This window comes from Epinephelus lanceolatus, chromosome 22 (assembly GCF_041903045.1).
Source record: "Epinephelus lanceolatus isolate andai-2023 chromosome 22, ASM4190304v1, whole genome shotgun sequence".
NCBI lineage: Eukaryota > Metazoa > Chordata > Actinopteri > Perciformes > Serranidae > Epinephelus > Epinephelus lanceolatus.
Window position 1 is genome coordinate 5,262,999 of NC_135755.1, and position 17,036 is coordinate 5,280,034.

General features: G+C 38.8%; 2 long non-coding RNA genes across 6 annotated transcripts; both read left to right on the forward strand.

Annotated features, from left to right (window-relative positions):
* The first annotated feature begins 937 nt into the window (after positions 1-937).
* Positions 938-4,040, forward strand: LOC117245961 (uncharacterized). Its single transcript, XR_013488480.1, has 4 exons — positions 938-1,061; positions 1,411-1,492; positions 2,572-2,703; positions 3,416-4,040. It is a non-coding gene; the product is annotated as an uncharacterized LOC117245961 (long non-coding RNA).
* Positions 4,041-4,224: 184 nt separating this feature from the next.
* LOC117245701 (uncharacterized) lies at positions 4,225-10,423 on the forward strand. 5 transcript variants are annotated; one of them, XR_013488482.1, is made up of 5 exons: positions 4,225-4,760; positions 5,180-5,911; positions 6,076-6,374; positions 7,798-8,079; positions 8,177-10,423. It is a non-coding gene; the product is annotated as an uncharacterized LOC117245701 (long non-coding RNA). The 5 variants fall into 5 exon arrangements; XR_013488485.1 differs by having other exon boundaries at positions 5,775-5,911; XR_013488483.1 differs by having other exon boundaries at positions 5,778-5,911.
* Positions 10,424-17,036: the final 6,613 nt, after the last annotated feature.

Below are 17,036 nucleotides of genomic sequence, written 5' to 3' on the forward strand. Positions count from 1 at the left end.
AGTAGACTCAAAGTATCACATTGTGCATCTTGAAAAGTAGTGTCTAAACATCAATTTTTAACTCAAACATGAAAATTATAATTCAATATCCATGTCTGAACTGAACTTAAGGAAGGTGATAATTTGCAGTTGGATCAGCTGTTGTTCTTAATGGTGCATGTGTCTTGTAATACAGTTTTTCACATGTATATTTTTATTACAATGTTTGGTCTCTGGAGGGCAGCATTGAGCTACAAATGTCCCCATGCTTGAGGACATATAGACCCATTAGGAATGGACGTCATGGTTAAGATGAAAGTTTTAGAATTCAATGTTGAGTTGAAGCATCAGCACAATATACATCATCATTAGTGATGATCGAGTCCTGTGTTCTTTTGAAGTTGTGACTCTGAGCCAACAGTTGCATGTTCTTGTAGTGTAAAATCTAAGCTGCACATCAATGATCTAATGGAAGGGAAAGAAGACACAATGTGAACAGACCTTAACTATCTACAGACTGGATGAAAAAAACATTTTATTGAAGGACTTTGACCGAGCAGCTTTTGAGAGAGATACAAAGGGTGTGAGGACATTTTGGTGAAAGTGAAAGAAACATGTTGTTGCAGCATATCTAGCTGATACTTGGATTAAATATTAACATTTTTACTCTTATGGGATAGAAAAAACCAACAGTCTGTAAAATGCTTTCATGAAATTTGATTTTCTTTGCTCATTTTCTTTTTCAGTTGTGCTTTCTGTCTATCCAAGCAGCTGACAATAATTCACTTTGGGTTTTATTTGAACATTTCAGGGTGTTATAGGTCAAAGCATAAAAGTAAAAAAGACACTCATGCAGTTAACAGAGGCATGCATATTCCCTTTGCATTGAGATTATGAGCTAAAACCTTGTTCCTCTCGGATAATTCTTACTTGATTAATTAATCATTAATCCTGGCTGCAGCAAATACAGAGAAAAACAAATAAGGTGAACAAACACGTGAACAAAGACTTTCCAGGAGGGTGCTGAGCAGGAAGCCGACTTTCTGCTGCGATGAACTGACTTGTTGACGCACTCCACTGAGGTATGTGAGCTTTGGAAAACAGTAAATACCTGTTTTTGAGTTTCTTGTTTCGTGTCGAAAATAAATGAGTCATTGAAATTTGTGAGGAGACGTTCTAGTGACAGTTGTATCAGCATCGTTAGCTTTAAAACGCCAAAGACACAATATATTTACATAGTAAACTCGATTCACCCTGGTGGTGATTCACTTAAATGTTAAAATATTGCATGTTAGGTCATAGGGTTATTATTGAGTGGTTGATGGATGTGATTACAACGTTAATGATGAATAATGTTGTATCAGTGTTGCATGCATACCTTTTCAGAAACTTTTTTTTCTTTAATTTTAACAACTTTATTTCTGTTTTCAGAACTCCAGGATGAGGAAGGACAGACGGACCCATATGATGTGGTTACTTTTACTTTGCATATTGCTCCTAGACTCATGTACAGGTAACAAACACAAAACCATACGAAAACATTTAAAAGTTCTCACCAGTGGGCTACTTGAAACATCTATAATGTGTTTCTGAGAATATGCTTTGTTTGTTTTAAATGGCAAGGCTATTTTTAAGTGCAAAGTTTAGTTTAAATATCTGGTTCATGCTAATTGCTCCCAGTATTTAAATCATGCAACATATATGTCATATGCACTATCAATACCTTTCATATTGATTTATTTTACTGCTGCAAAACTCCTTTTATCTGTAGCAGAATGACATTACTTGTTCTGCAGTTCTTAAGTTTATTTAATCAAAAATATAATGCAGGTAATAGGTTAGTTCCCAATCACACTCTTGCCTACTAAAACTGTATCAACTGTACATTCATATCAAGGCCTACGTGAAACCTACACAATTTAAGTCCTCCTTAATTATTGTGTTTCTATCCCTTCTTCCCCTCATGCATGTTTTACCTCACTGAATATCACTTTGGCATCTAAGTGCCTCACTGTGCTACATACTCTAGATCGATAACACAAGCATATATGTTCATGCAATTTCGAGAAATTATAATGTCTGAAGACAGAGGAAGAACTCAGAAAATGCATGCAAATAAGCAAAACCAAGGTACAAGGAATCTTCACCCATTGAAAGCAGATGCATGGCATTAAAGACAACAACAGAACCTCAGTCTTCCCCTTAGCTTCATCAAAGAGCTTTTGGTCCCTCCCCAGCTGGCACTAGATGTCAGTATGACATCAGAAAGACTTTTTACGTTAAACTAGACGTTAAACTATTGAATGAAAATCATGTTGACTACATCTTAATTATTTAATGACATTAGAATTTCATTTTTGTTAACATGTTGATGTTAACATTGTGAGGTGTAGCAGACATTGGGTTTTGTTCTCCATACCTTACGACTATATGATGTCATTCCGTGTTAGGATGGCGTTGGCATGACACGTTTGGAAGATGTTGGATTTTGGTTACTACAACACAACTTAAAACCAACAAAATATCAATGTCATCTGTCGTCAGTATTCAACGTCAAATTGACTTTGACTTTTCTGTGTTTTATCATTACAGCCACTGAGTCCTGCACAGCTACGTCTTATTGGTCTGACTGTTTCCTTGTTGGCTTGATTGGTGGCTTAGCTTGTGGCCTGCCATTGATTATAAGTGTCCTTATTGTCTTGAGATGCAAAAATTCAACAATCAGTAAGTTAAAAAAAATACATATATTTGATATTATTTCTACCAAAACATAGTTCTGATGGTAATATCAAGGAATTCCTTGCTAAAACACAGCTAATGTCAAAATCCTAGCTTTGCATTTAAGCGCAGTGAGCAGAGGAAATTGTTGACATTGTTCATTTCTGCAAACCATTTGTTCATACATTTGTGCATTTCATACATATGATATCAATGTTTCCAAAGTAACTTAGTTTGGATTGCATGCCTAAGGTAAAGTAAAGTAAAGTCCCCCTGATTGTCACTTATTGTGTGTGAAATCTTTTTTTCCGCATTTGACCCATCCCCTCAGGGAGCAGTGAGCAGCAGCGGTGCTGCGCTCGGGAATCATGTGGTGATCTAACCCCCCATTTCCAACCCCTGATGCTGAGTGCCAAGCAGGGAGGCAATGGGTCCCATTTTTATAGTCCAATTGTTTTTCGTACCTAAAGATAATCACAAGTTCACTGGTGTTGCTATAATATAAAGAAACATAAAGTTTCAACATATTTGCCACATGATAACATACAAGTGTTACCTAGCCATGGTTTGCAGAAACCTACAAAACCAACATTTATTTTGATGATTGGGTTGTGCTCTTTCAAATTGTAATTGTCTTATTAAAGAAGGACTACTTTTAGCTCCCTTTTTTAAGAGCTGGTAAATTTTTCATTTAGTATTATTCTAATGTTTCCCTCAGGGTCGTATATTTTCTCTGCAAAAAGGGAAGATCTGAATGAAAAAAAGGCTCAGCTGCAGAAACAATCCCAGAAGACACAAGAAGAACTGGCTGCATGGGTGGTGGTATTAACTCCATTGATGGATCTGAAGAGGGGACTGTGGGGTCAAAGGGAAGAATTCAGACTGCAGCTGGAAGAGATAGACAGAGAGAGGGAGGAGAGCAAGGAAAAGCTTCAGTTAGTGGAGAAGGCAATAGCAGAGAGTGAGAAAGAAAAGGCAACTGACAAAACAGATGGATACTTGAGAGAAAAACAAAGCCTGTTAAAGGCTCAGTGGAAACTGGAGAAGAGAAAGGAAGAACTGGAGAACCAGCAACTGAACATGGAGAAACTGCTGCAGAAAACAGAGGGTACCATAGCAACAATAACAGAGAGACAGAGGAAAGTAGAGAACCACATGGAGCTGATTAACTTGCACCTGGAAGAGGTAGAAAGTCAGGATGATAAAGCTCATCTAAACAGAGAGTAGTCAGAAAGTTTATCACGTATACCTGTACAGTCAATACTGTTTCCTTTCTGCTGGGTCATTATTAACACTTTTAATACTAAGTGACCCTCACAGACATTTTTGTTTATACTGAAAAAGACAGCTACAGCTACAATTGGCATCCTCCAGACTTTGGATTTAAGCACCTTTATTATTATATTGTGTGTGTCATAACTACATTGATAAGAGCTATCTTTTTTGAATATATTGTAATGCTGGCAGCACGGTGGTGCCCCCCCCCCCCACCCCCCCCCCCCCCCCCCCCCCCCCCCCCCCCCCGCCAAGAGGATAAGCAGTTATGGAAAATGAATTAATGTAATACTATGGTGATTACCTCTGTAAAAAAAAAAAAAAAAAATCACATATGACTGTGTGTGTGTGCGAGAGATTAATGTGATCTCAATCTTTGATTTTATCTGTCCGAAATAATTTTTTCCATCAGAATTAAAGCAATAAATCCAATTTAGGCTTTTACTTTTGTATTTTATGAAAACAGTAAAAGGAAAAATGACAGTCGATGTAAAATTATAGACTCTATTAACAACTATGGAAAGTAAATCAAAGTAGCCTAACTGTCTGTCCTCTTTATTAAACTTTAAATAAAGTGATTACAAATTATGTTTTTGGCATTGCTGTAAAGTCTGTACATATGAGGATGTTCTGATATCAAACACTTGAATTTTCCCCAGTTACTCATTAACTCACCAACACAGCAGGCTGATTATTGACATTAGAATGGGAACCAACGACATTTTCAAAGGACCTTGCCCACACAGCTTTTTTAGTCTCAGGGGAGAACTGACTCAGAGGTACAACAGGTATGTGTTTTCTTTTGTTAATATTTATATTTTAATTGTATTGGTGCTTTCACTGTCAATTGTCAGTTATTTCTTCCAGTAGGCTGGCTCCTTTATTTGTTATGTTTTCAAGCTTGGATGCTTTTCACATATTCATTCATGGTTAAATTACATGCCGTCAGTTTCTTCTACTAAATGATGTAAAAGAAATTCAGTTCAGTTCAGTTTGTTTATTGGTCTCCTTAGAGAAATTTGACTTGGAGCTAGGGGTCAGCATACACATACATATATACAATCAAATCAATTAATCTCAGTTATCTTTATTGCCCAAATGATCTACATGAAAAAGCTGGACTGCAGTCCGACTTTACAACTAACTGTTCTACTGTCCCGATTGTGGCTGTTGTTCTGTAAGTGAAACCAGCTCTTTTAATTTGCAGCATTTTCAGTTCACCAACACGCAGTGACAAGGGCGTGACACTGAAGCAAGTACAAGTGGCTGAAGAGATGGTTTTCATGTTGTTATTATTTGCACATCATGTCAAGTATTTGTAAAGCCTTTATAATCAAACATGTATAACTTCAAAATGTGTCTAGAAAATGAGTTTCTGACAGATACAGAATATGGCTGCTATCGGGCTTTGGAGCAGTGATGAATCATGCTTTGCTATCTAGAAATGTGGCTTAGTGAATACCAAACTTCCAGCTATACAAACTGTAACGTTTACTGAAGGAGGAACAGTGGTCTGCTGCTGTTTTCCTGGTTTAGCCTCTTGATCCCAGTGAGGGAAAATCTTTATGATTCAGCACATAAGAATATTTTGGACAGGAGTGTCCTTGCAACTCTCTGGCATCAGTTTTGAGCATCAACATAATGAAAATCTATATAGACTGTTGTTGCCTTTGCCTATACAGTGTTTTGCATCGTCTCTATTAAGTGATAATATATTTGAATGAATTATGAATTACTTCTTTTTGCAGATGTATCCTTTTTACATCCATACAGCCTTTTCTTTCTGGCAACTTACATTTCAGAAGTGTTTTATTTCCCCAGAGCTCCAGGATGCTTTGCCTGAATGATGAACTGCTCTTTAAACTTAACCTTGGATACGTCAGTGCTTTGGTTTTACAGCACACCGTGATCGTTCTTCTACTGGCAGACTCCTTTAGAGGTAACTGACACACAAACAGCAGCATGGAGAGCATGAAAGGGGATAAATCTAAATAATAAAAGCATGGTGTTTTTGTTAAATTAAAATATCACCGATCAAAGCAAGCAGTAATTCTGTGCAATAGTTCCAAATGCAGGATTAAAATGTTCCATGTGTCTCTGCAGGCCAGTCTCAGGGGGCTAGACCTTCTCGAACAATAGTGACATTAGTTGGTGAAGACGTTATCCTGCGGAGTGGGGGAGACTTGACCTGGAACCAAGATTTGTCCATGTGTGGCATGAAGGTCAAAACATTCTCAGGAACCAAAACCCGTCTTACAAAGGAAGAACATCAGTGTCCATTGAGAAACTGAAGCATGGAGACCTTTCACTGACACTGTCTGCAGCCAAACTCTCCGATAATGGAATCTATAGATGCTACTTTCCCTCACAGAGTAAAGAATCTACTGTTGAGCTTATTGTTGGTGAGTAGGCATAAGATTTTATGCACATTTTCCATAATACTCCTAGATATCTTCAGATTTTTAGCGGCTTGATGTCTTGTTTGAAGCTTTACATGTGTAGATTTCTGTCTTTTTTTTACACTGTATGCTGCTGTGTCATTGTTAAGATTACCATCAATCTCTGCAGTCATAAATGGCTGCTAGCTGTATCCACCCATCTTTTTGAAATGATTTTGAAACTGTGCTACCAGCTGTTCTCATTCCGAAGTCATCAAATATGTTGTTTTTGTTTTGTGATTTCAGTGTCAAACACCTGATGCCAAAAGCCACCTTTCGCATTATTTGATATACCGCTTGTCGGCCAGATGGCACCTGTTGTGATAGACAGCTAGATGGTGTCGGGTTGAATTGTCATCAGTAACTGACATACTACAGTGTAAGAATAGGAAAGTCCCTATAGGGTGGGTGGGAGGGAGGGGTGGTTTCAACAAACCCTGGACTTTGACCCAGGAGGTCGGTGTTCCCTTCCCGTATGAATGTAGAGCCAAACCATGATGTTTTTCTCTAAACCTATCCATGCAACCTGGTCTCGCTCTAAAGTCACCAAAATCCAGCACTTGTGCAGTGACTTGTGGCGCCAGACACAGATGAAAAAAGCCGTCCATTAGTGTTGGCATAGTACATGACACAAACACAATACAGTACATGCACATAGTGCTCTTATTTTGAAAGAGACTGTATGCAAACTGCAAATGTCCTGTAAAAACAGCAGTGTATTTTATAAACAGATAATGCATGTAACAGGCTGAAGTTAACACAACATCCCAGAGCGTCAACAACCAAATCTAAACGGGGAAAGTCCATGACCAAAAATGATATGTGACAAGTGAGCTTTTGTTGACATCTGGGTGTTGGTGGTGGCATCCAGAAACATCAACAGCAGATGCAGGAGCAAACCTAGCACTCAGTACGTAGACGTGAAAGGCCACTGACTAAGCAGCAATATGTGACGACTTGGAATGAGAACATGTGCCTGTATACTGGTGGCAGATGAGTTGTAATTATGTCTTTGCAGGTGTAGCCAAGAATTTAGTGGTTAAGTTCAGTGAAGCAAGAAAGCTGTCTTGTGATTTCAATGTTTCTCACTTTAGAAGATACTGTTCTTCAGCTTGTCTCCTGATCAAGTCACATCAGTCTCAGGAGTTGTGTTCTTCCAGTTAAACTGTCACTCATGTAATATCAATAATTTAAGTTTAAAAACTAGTTTGGAAGCAGCTCATCACGCTGCCTTCTCTCTGTTCGGCCTGTTCATGTCTTCAACACTGTGGGTCACTTTTTTTCCCCCAAACAAATGTATTCACATCAGATTTATGTAAATTAGGTTTTATTCTGTGAAGACCTTTAGTATGATGTCACGCACATTTCTCCTCTCTCTCATCATCAGGTTCTGTCTCCTCAGCGGTCATAGCTGGAATTTACTTAAACAGCAGCGCAGTGGTGTTACAGTGTGAGTCTGCAGGCTGGCATCCAGAGCCTGAGGTGTTGTGGCTGGACGGTGAGGGAAAGCTCCTCTCTGCTGGACCTACAGAGACAGTCAGAGGTCCTGATGACCTCTATACTGTCAGCAGCAGAGTGACTGTGGAGAAGAGACACAGCAACAGCTTCACCTGTAGAGTCCAACAGAGGAACATCAACCAGACCAAAGAGACAGAGATTCAATTTTCAGGTAATTTTTATCCCCTCTAACATCACTTTTGTTTCTTCTAACAGCTGATGGACAGTTTTATGTAACTCAGATTCTGTTGTGTGTTTTATCATTTCAGCTGATTGCTTCGAGGCTCCATCTTGTTCTGCTGCTCGTGTCGGCATTTTAGTGTTTATTTTCCTCATTTTTGTTTTTGCAGCAGCCTATGTTGTGTGGAAATGGAGACAGCACAAAACCAAAGGTAAAATAGTACAGCTCTGTGATCATACTCATTCTGAAGTCGTAAAACACTGCCGCTTTGTCAGTGATTTTGTTGTCAGATGCCTGACACCAAAAGTCACCTTTTGCAGAGTGATTGGCAGCCAGGCAGTGTCAGTAATGCTGCTGGTTGGCTGGGATAGCACCTGTTGGTATAGTGGGATGATACGCTGCTGGACAGTGTCAGGTTGAAACGCTTCCAGTACTGACGTGATGTAAGGAGCTGGAAAAGCCCTATAGGGCTAGCAGGAGGGGTACTGGATGCATCCAACAAACCCTGAACTTTCACCTGGGAGCCCAGTGTTTGTGTCCCAAATGTGAAACCAAGATGTTTTTTAGCGAGTGTTTTTCTTGCCTAAACACAAATAATGTGCTTTTGTTGACTTCCTGGCATTGGTAGTGTATCCTGGAACATCAACAGCAGATGCAGGATACCTAACATGTAGTCATGAAAGGTCACTGACAAAGTGGCAATATGTGACGACTTGCTACATCTTATTTGTTTCAACAAATAATGTAAGTAAAGGTTATATTTCATGCTTAAAAATGTCAACATAGAGGTTAAAATATTAGAACTGAAATATAAGTAAACACTGGTGACCTGTGCTGTGATTGGTTCCAGTCTCTGGAGGGATGAATGGAAGTTTAAAGTGAAGACAAAATTCATCTGAATTTTAGTCAATTTCTGAGAAATTAATTGCTGTTATAAATATCTTAGGTAAAATTTTATAATGAATTACTGCATATGCTTTTTTTTAACCTTTAAACATCCTGTTCAACCATTAGGGCACAGTTTTAGTTACTATTTTAATGAAAAATATGCTGAACTTGGTTTAGGAATGTTACACTAAAAACAAACAAAAAAAACAAATAAAAAAACACTAGATGTTGATGTGTCTTTTAATTGTTTGCATTTTCAGTTTACCTCCTTCAGGAAGTTAGTAACAAAAGAAGTCACTCCAGACATGATGGCTCTGGGATTTTTTTAAGGTAATTTAATTTGACATGTTAAAGTTTCAGAGGACTCACTGACCAGATTTAATATCACACAAAATACAAAATCTAGTAAAGGTCAAATAGTGTTTATGAAGATAGTGCAGCTAAGCTAATGAAATTAAAGTTAAATATTTGCAAAGAAATTTAAAAAGAATTCTGACAAAGATGAACCGTGATGCTGAGAGAGCAAAGACAGAGACAGAGCAGCTCATGGCAGAACGCAAGAAAATGGAGGATTTGGAGGAGAAAAAGGCAAAACTTGCAGAAAAGTTACAGAAGAATGAAGAAGAAGAGAAAGACTTGGAGCAGGTGGTTAAAACACTGATGGAACAGGAGAAGCAACTGAAAGAACAGAGAGATCAAACAGAGCATCAAAAGAACCACATGGAGAGAAACATTACAGATATTGAGAACAAGCTTCAGTCAGTGGAGAAGATGGCAGAGAGTGACCGATACCATGAGATGAAGAGCATTGTGTTAACGGCCAAAAATCAGTTGAAGGGTAGGAAACAAGAAGATGATAAACTTCACGTGGAAACACAGAGACTACTGACTAAAACACAAAGTGTGATAAATAGAATGACAGACAGGAAGAAGGCAGCAGAAAACTACAAGGAGACACTCAGTGAGCAGCTGGAGGAGATAGAGAAACAAAAAAAAGAGATTCAAAGGAAACTTCAGTCAGAGCAGACTTTAGATTATTAAAAGACAACAGCTAATCAAAGTCTTATTCTGGTGTTGATACAGATTTGTTTATAGCAGTAATACGAATGCACTAAAAACCCATCTTCATTTGTGAATCATCATCTGAGAGCTCTCATTAATGATGCAGAACAACTTTTACATGACTTTTGCCTGGATCACTGACTGTAGATATTTGCTGTGTACAGATTTATGAGATTGTGTGTGTGTGTGTGTGTGTGTGTTTATACATTTAACATGTATAACAGTTGCCTGCTTTAGGTCTATTTTAATATTTCTTTTCCTGTTTTGGTTGAGACGATACAGAAATGTTCAGCTCTTTATTTTACGTGTGATGTACCATAAAGGTTAAAATGAACAGTTTCTCATGCTGGATGTCCAGAAACAGAATAAACTTGAAATTCTTTCACTTTGGAGTTCTTCCTTTATTCAGAGTGGAAATAACACTTTACTTAAAACTTATTCCAAAGTTGTGGAAATGATTCAGCTGATAACAAAGTGGGTTTAGAGGGAAGTTATAGCATCACATGGTGGGTTAAAGCATCAAAGCAAAAGACTTTGTTACTGATAAGATTACGTTTACTTAGCTGATGCTTTTATCCAAAGTGACTCACAACATGAGCATTAACCCTTTAAACACTGACTTCCTGCAGAGGGCCACAGGGCTTGTTGTTTGAATGATACCGTTTAAATCAATCTAAAATAATAATCATAATAGCTACGACTTTCTTTGTTCTGCAGTAGAAAACTCAGGCTTCTGTCTTGTGTGTCTTCAGTACATATGTTCATAATAACAACACTGCACCACACACACACGGTGCCAGAGGAATGAATGAATGCTACATACTGTACATGGATCAAATAACTTAGGAAGTGTGAAGAAATATTTAGTTTCTGTTTGTACATTTAAAAACATTTTGGATCATTGTGTTTGGTGTTTTTACTTTAGTGTGTTAGGAATATGAAGAATCTGAAAACACTCCAAGAATTGACATCACAATGAGCAACAAATACAACTGTTAGCACTGCTGGACCATTTCCATTGCAGAGGTCAAAGTGTTAAAATGCTGTGTTTACATATATATATATATATATATATATATAAATATATACATGTAAAGAGATATATTTAACTTTCAGATATAAACAGCATATGGTTACACTTGCAAAAGTTGGGGCTCAAGGTTAACTGACATGCAAACACGATTGCTCTTCTTCATTGGAAATCTAACATGTGCTTAATACTTGAGACTTGAAAACACACACACACACACACACTGTCTGATAACTGCCAGCTACCGTGAGAGAGTGTTATTTGTGTAAAGGCTCAGTAGATAACCAGGTTTGAACCCAGATGACACGAGCAGGTTGGCTTCACATTCATTTGTCGTCAAAAGCCTACAAAAGTAAAACCAGGCAGACAAACAGAAACTGTTAAACTTATCCAAAAAGAATTTATGCACAGAGGGAGGAGTCTAAGAGTCAGGCAGGACTTCATGCAGTTTAGGCCAGGTGGGTGGAACTAAAGGCTGGAAAGTTAAGGTGTAAGCAAAGTGAACAACCTGGCAGAGAATGGTGGAAATGGGCTGGTAAATATACTACAGGGCTGATAAGGGCAAATGAGGACGTGTGACTGTGACTGGACTGCATGTTGCACTCTTTGGTGTGATTTACAGGTGTGTGGGAGTTTCTACATTTCATGGACCATTTTTGTTGTTACTTGGAAGTTTTTTGTACAAGGTTTATGAATCATTTCTTGAACAAAAGGTGGTCTGTCAGTCACAGCTACTTTGTTCACACTTTATATTCATACGTTATTATATTACATTCAAAGTGCAACTAGTAAGAATGCAAAAATTCATATTTTCTCTGCACCAAGTTATTGATTATAATGGTACATGCCATGAAATAAAAGAGGAGCTAGGCTGCAAAATCGCCCTATCAACCATATCTAGACCGCCATCTTTATTTGTCAGTCTTTTTTTTGGGGGGGGGGGGAATAAATCACCTTAAAAGAATACTCTGACGATTTGGGAGTTATGCCCTTTCTCTATCATTTTCATATTGAGACAACATGATCGATATCTTTTTTGGGTCTGTACGTCCAGTGGCTGGGTCTCAGCTGTTAGCATTGTGGCTTAGCTTAGCGAATACAATTGAAGTCTATAGGGAGTCAGTAGCCTGCTCGGTAAAAGTCAACAAATAAATGTTACAGAAACCCTGAAGCTGGTATTTCTACATGTGCATTCAAAATAAACATGTTTAAACATTAATTCGAAAAATGAGAGTCCTTTTTAGTCGTTTTAGAAGAATTTTGATACACGGAACTATAGTGTGTTTATGCCCTGCGCTGTGATGCATGGAGGGATACACCGGGGAGCAGGCACAGGCACAGACGTAGCCTGTAAAAAAAACTCAGTTGTTTATTTAGCCTAACAATATCTCCAGACTATAGTAGCTGCAATGGACGACTTTGAACGCGATTTTGAAGAGTTCCTTGTAGCGGACACAGATCCAGAGCCCTACCTGTTTGAGCCGGAGCATACAGATGAGGAACTCCAGGTGTTGGATGCTGAGTGGGCAAGAAGAGAGGCTGAATCCTCCGAGGCAGCGGAACAGCAAGGGACCAAGGGGAGACGGAGGTCAGGGGAGGATTGGTGGTGTAGCTGTGGGGCTTGCCAACCTCTGCCTACGGAGGTGGAATCATTTTGCTGCACAGAATGGGATTTGGTGCTACCATCGTTGGGGAGATATATCATCAGGAGGAAAACTGCCGCAGAGAGTGCATCACAAGGAGTGAAAACTTTGCAGCAATCACTAATCCTGGCGTGATTGAAACTTTTTTTCATGTTCCTAAGATGAACTGGAAAAAACGCCCCAGGTCTGCAGGCGCTGATGGACAGCTTTCAGTCGAGTGAGTAATATCGTCCGTGTTGTCTCTTTGTTTGCTTTTACCGAGTGACCTAGCGTACCTGTCCCAGAGCCAGCTGCAGCTGTTGCTCACCGGTGTATCCCTCCGCACAGGGTGTAGACACACTATAGTTCCGTGTATCAAACTTCTTCTAAAACGACTAAAAAGGACTCTCATTTTTCGAATTAATGTTTAAACATGTTTATTTTAAATGCACGTGCAGAAATATCAGCTTCAGGGTTTCTGTAACGTTTATTTGCTAACATTTACCGAGCAGGCTACTGACCCCCTATACACTTCAAATGTATTCGCTAAGCTAAGCCGCAATGCTAACTGCTGAGACCCAGCCACTGGACGTACAGACCCAAAAAAGATATCGATCATGTTGTCTCACTATGAAAATGATAGAGAAAGGGCATAACTCCAAAATCTATTCTTTTAAGGTGCTGGAATACCCACCTATTTAAGAGGCAAACATTATTTAAGCATGACATGTTTCTGTGCCTTTTTAATGTCCTCTTCAGTAGGCAAAAAATAAAGAAACTGAAGTTAAAACATGACATGCAGACGTGGTTCAGTAACTGCATCCTTGAAAAGATTAGTTCTTATGGTACAAAAACATGCCTGTATTTACCTTAACTTAGACTAAGGTAAACCAGTGAGAGATTACAGGTTATTTAGTGCTTAAAATTACAAGTGTTCTGCTTCAGATTTGGCTATAAATGTATTTCTGTTTTGTGTTTGATTGTTTCAGATGATTTGTAGACCTGTAGAGATTTTCTTCTTGTGTCATTGTTGGCTCTTTTTATTTTTCTGGGGCTGTCTTTGGTGCATATATATGGAGATGTAATAATCAGTGAGTCACTTCTTCATTTCTTTTTATTCCCTTCTTTTAAAAAGGGGATAATTTGAATGGTCTTTTTTTTAACTGTGCTGATTATGCCGCCATCTTGACCAGGACTCCCTGGAAGAAGAGATCTTGTATCTCGATGGGGTCTTCCTGGCAAAATAAAGGTTACACTGGATATATATAAGTGGTCCTGCATTTTGTGTCTATCTCATCAGATTATATGTTATGATTATATTATGTTCCTGTCAAGATCTTCTCCTGCGACTGTCAGTGTCAGCATCATTGCAGTAACTGTCTTTACATGGACATGGAAACGTCAGGAAATCAGTAAGTTCATTAATTTATTCCATCTAATATGGATAATCTATTCTTGTTGGCTTTTGATGTGAGGGGCCATCATAGGACAATACATAAATAAATATCTGTACAAAACATTTTATTATTGAGCAGTGTCCTGCCCTTTGTTTCCTTATTGCACTATGAAGATACATCATAAAGAAAATTAAGAAAATCTACCTTACACACTTAAAAAAAAATAATTTGGATGAAATATATTGATGAGAATCCTTCAGATTATGACTTTTTTGTTTTTATTTTTATTTTATCAAGTGGGTGAGCCTGTGCTCAATTTAAACATAGTGGGTCTCATTCATGAAAAGTTAGTAAATCTGTGTCCACAGCTAACACCGTGGACCCGCCGGCTCCTGCCAGGATTGGGCTGGTAAATGCTAGATCGCTAGCGAACAAAACGTTTATCCTGAAGGATTTCCTGACTTCCCGAGGATTGGATTTTCTCTGTGTGACTGAGACTGTTGGTGAGTCCAGTGCTTTCACAGAACTTTTACCCGATGATTGCTGCTATTTTAACTCCCCGTGGACGTCGGGTCGAGGAGGAGGAATAGCGACTATTTATAAGAGTCACTATAAATGTAAGCAGCTAGGTAAGATGACGTGTGCCGTCTGAGTTCCGTAAATCGTTTCGTCCTGGAAGCGACCTTGGGTGGACACAGTTTCCTAAAGGTATGGATATACACTATATAGAAATAGCTTATCTTCACACCGATGGTCTCATTTGCTGTTGTAGGTCACGCACAGACATCAGCAGAAACGAGAGACTTTTGCATATCCAGTTAAAAGTTCCTTGTAGCGGCTTTAAGAATTTTTTTTTGTTTTCCTCAGTTAGTAGTGGTGTGACAGGCAAAGCGAAGGCCTGGAGGGAGGTAACAGATGCTGTTAATGTTGTCTCCGTAGTACAAAGAACCATGTCAGAGGTGAAGTGTAAATGGTTTGATATGAAACTGGAGGCAAAGAAACACATAAGCACACACAAAAAAAATACAGCAGCCACAGGAGGAGGAGGCTCATAGTCACAACTATGTGCAACAGACGAGCGCATCACTGGCATAATTGGGGAGACCTCTCTGTCTGGAATTATTCCTGACGGAGACAGCAACATGCCTCCACTGGAGTCAACATCAAACCCAGACGGTAAGGTGTTCTATCATAATACATTCTGAAAACCATCACTGATAGCGTAGTGGTCACCAAACAAATTTGTGGTGTTTTGAATGAAGTGGGAACGGGAAACCAGAGATGTTTAGTGCGTAATGGATAAACTCTAAATCGGTGATGGCTGTCGGAATGTAGAGCTATTTAACATTTATTTTAACAAATGATACGGATAACATATAGCCTACAGCAGTTTGTATGCATCGTCTTCAAATTATTTGAATCTTAATAGTCTAAAGCTCTATTTAATACAGCTCCAAATAATTCAGTCTGCAGCCAACGTAAATTAAACATTTTTCAAATCAGATTTATTCATTCAAATGATCAAAAAGCCACAAAAAACAAACAAAAAAAACATGTGTTGTCTCAAATAATTCTTTCAGCTGGCGCGTGCTCCTTCGTGGCTCCACCACCTGCTGCTCCTGCTGCCCCTGCTGAACCCAGGCACCGAGGCCGAAGAGGCTGTGATCCGGCTGTCCTTACGGATATTTTTATTATCATCATTCAACATGTAGAAAGCATGTGCAATCTACTGAGTCGATTTACATAGATAATTCACAATCATGAACCTAATCTGGATCTTAAACCTGCTAATTGCCAACTAATTGAACTAAATGTGTTATATTTTTAATATTTTGTCATGTTTAGAGTATGTGTTTCAAAGGCATCTGTGTATTGTGTACATAACAGAGCGCAATACAAATCAAAATTGTAATTTCCAATAGTGACAAGCAATATTTATGTGCTTTACTAAATTTACACAAGCACTACGAGTGGTCAGGAGCAGGAGTAGATTTTGTTAGTAGCTACGAAAAGATCGGAGCTACTAAAATATTGATGAATGGGGACATGCATGTAAATTTCCATCTGCAAACAGTTTACACACAAATTCCTTCTGCTCACGTTTCATGAATGAGACCCAGTGTGTGTTTTCTTATTGGAGTAAGTTAAAATACACATTGTTATTTTGTCCCCAGGTTTTCACTCAGTTGTGTTACCCTGAGTCTAATGTCTCGTTTTTGTGATTAGTTTTCTGTGTATATATACCTGTGTGTTTCACTTTGTTCCTCATCAGTATGTCTGTGTTCATCTCCGTGTTCATGGTGTTGTTCCCTGCTCCGTTTCCTGCCTCTGGTCTCTTGTGTTCTGTTTTGGATTTCTTTCCTGAGTTCGTCTCTGTGTTCATCATGTTATCCTGGTTGGTTTTCACTTTAGTTTTTGGTTCTTCTTTCTTTTGGACTTTTTTTTTTACCTGTTTTGGATGTTTTATTTTTATCAGCATTAAAGCTGGTTTGCTGTTTAAACCTTCAACCTGCCTGCTGCTCTGCATTTGGGTCCTTCCTGAACTGATATATGACAAACAGGGGCTTGAGACAGAGCCTTATCACATGTGTACAGTAAGTCATGTCATCATTTGATGTTGTAGCCTACTGAATGAAGTGACTTGTTGCACAAAGGAAAACAATGAGAGCTTATCTCAGGGAATATCAGCTTTTACCTAACTATTTGACAAGACCGCATGTCAACTTGAGCCGACAGAATCCTTGTTAACAGAGTACTGGTGGATAAAGCAGGCGCCAACTGTGCTTTCCCACCAAAACCTTCATGAGCGTCATAAGCGGCAGGCAGCCATTCATTTTCAATGCATGCTGGCGATGAAGGGCATCAAGGGCTTTGGCTGAAGTGAGCGGCTCGATGTCAGCGACCAGAGCATCAAGTAGAAGTTGAGAGAAGCTGAACTTTATGCGAATG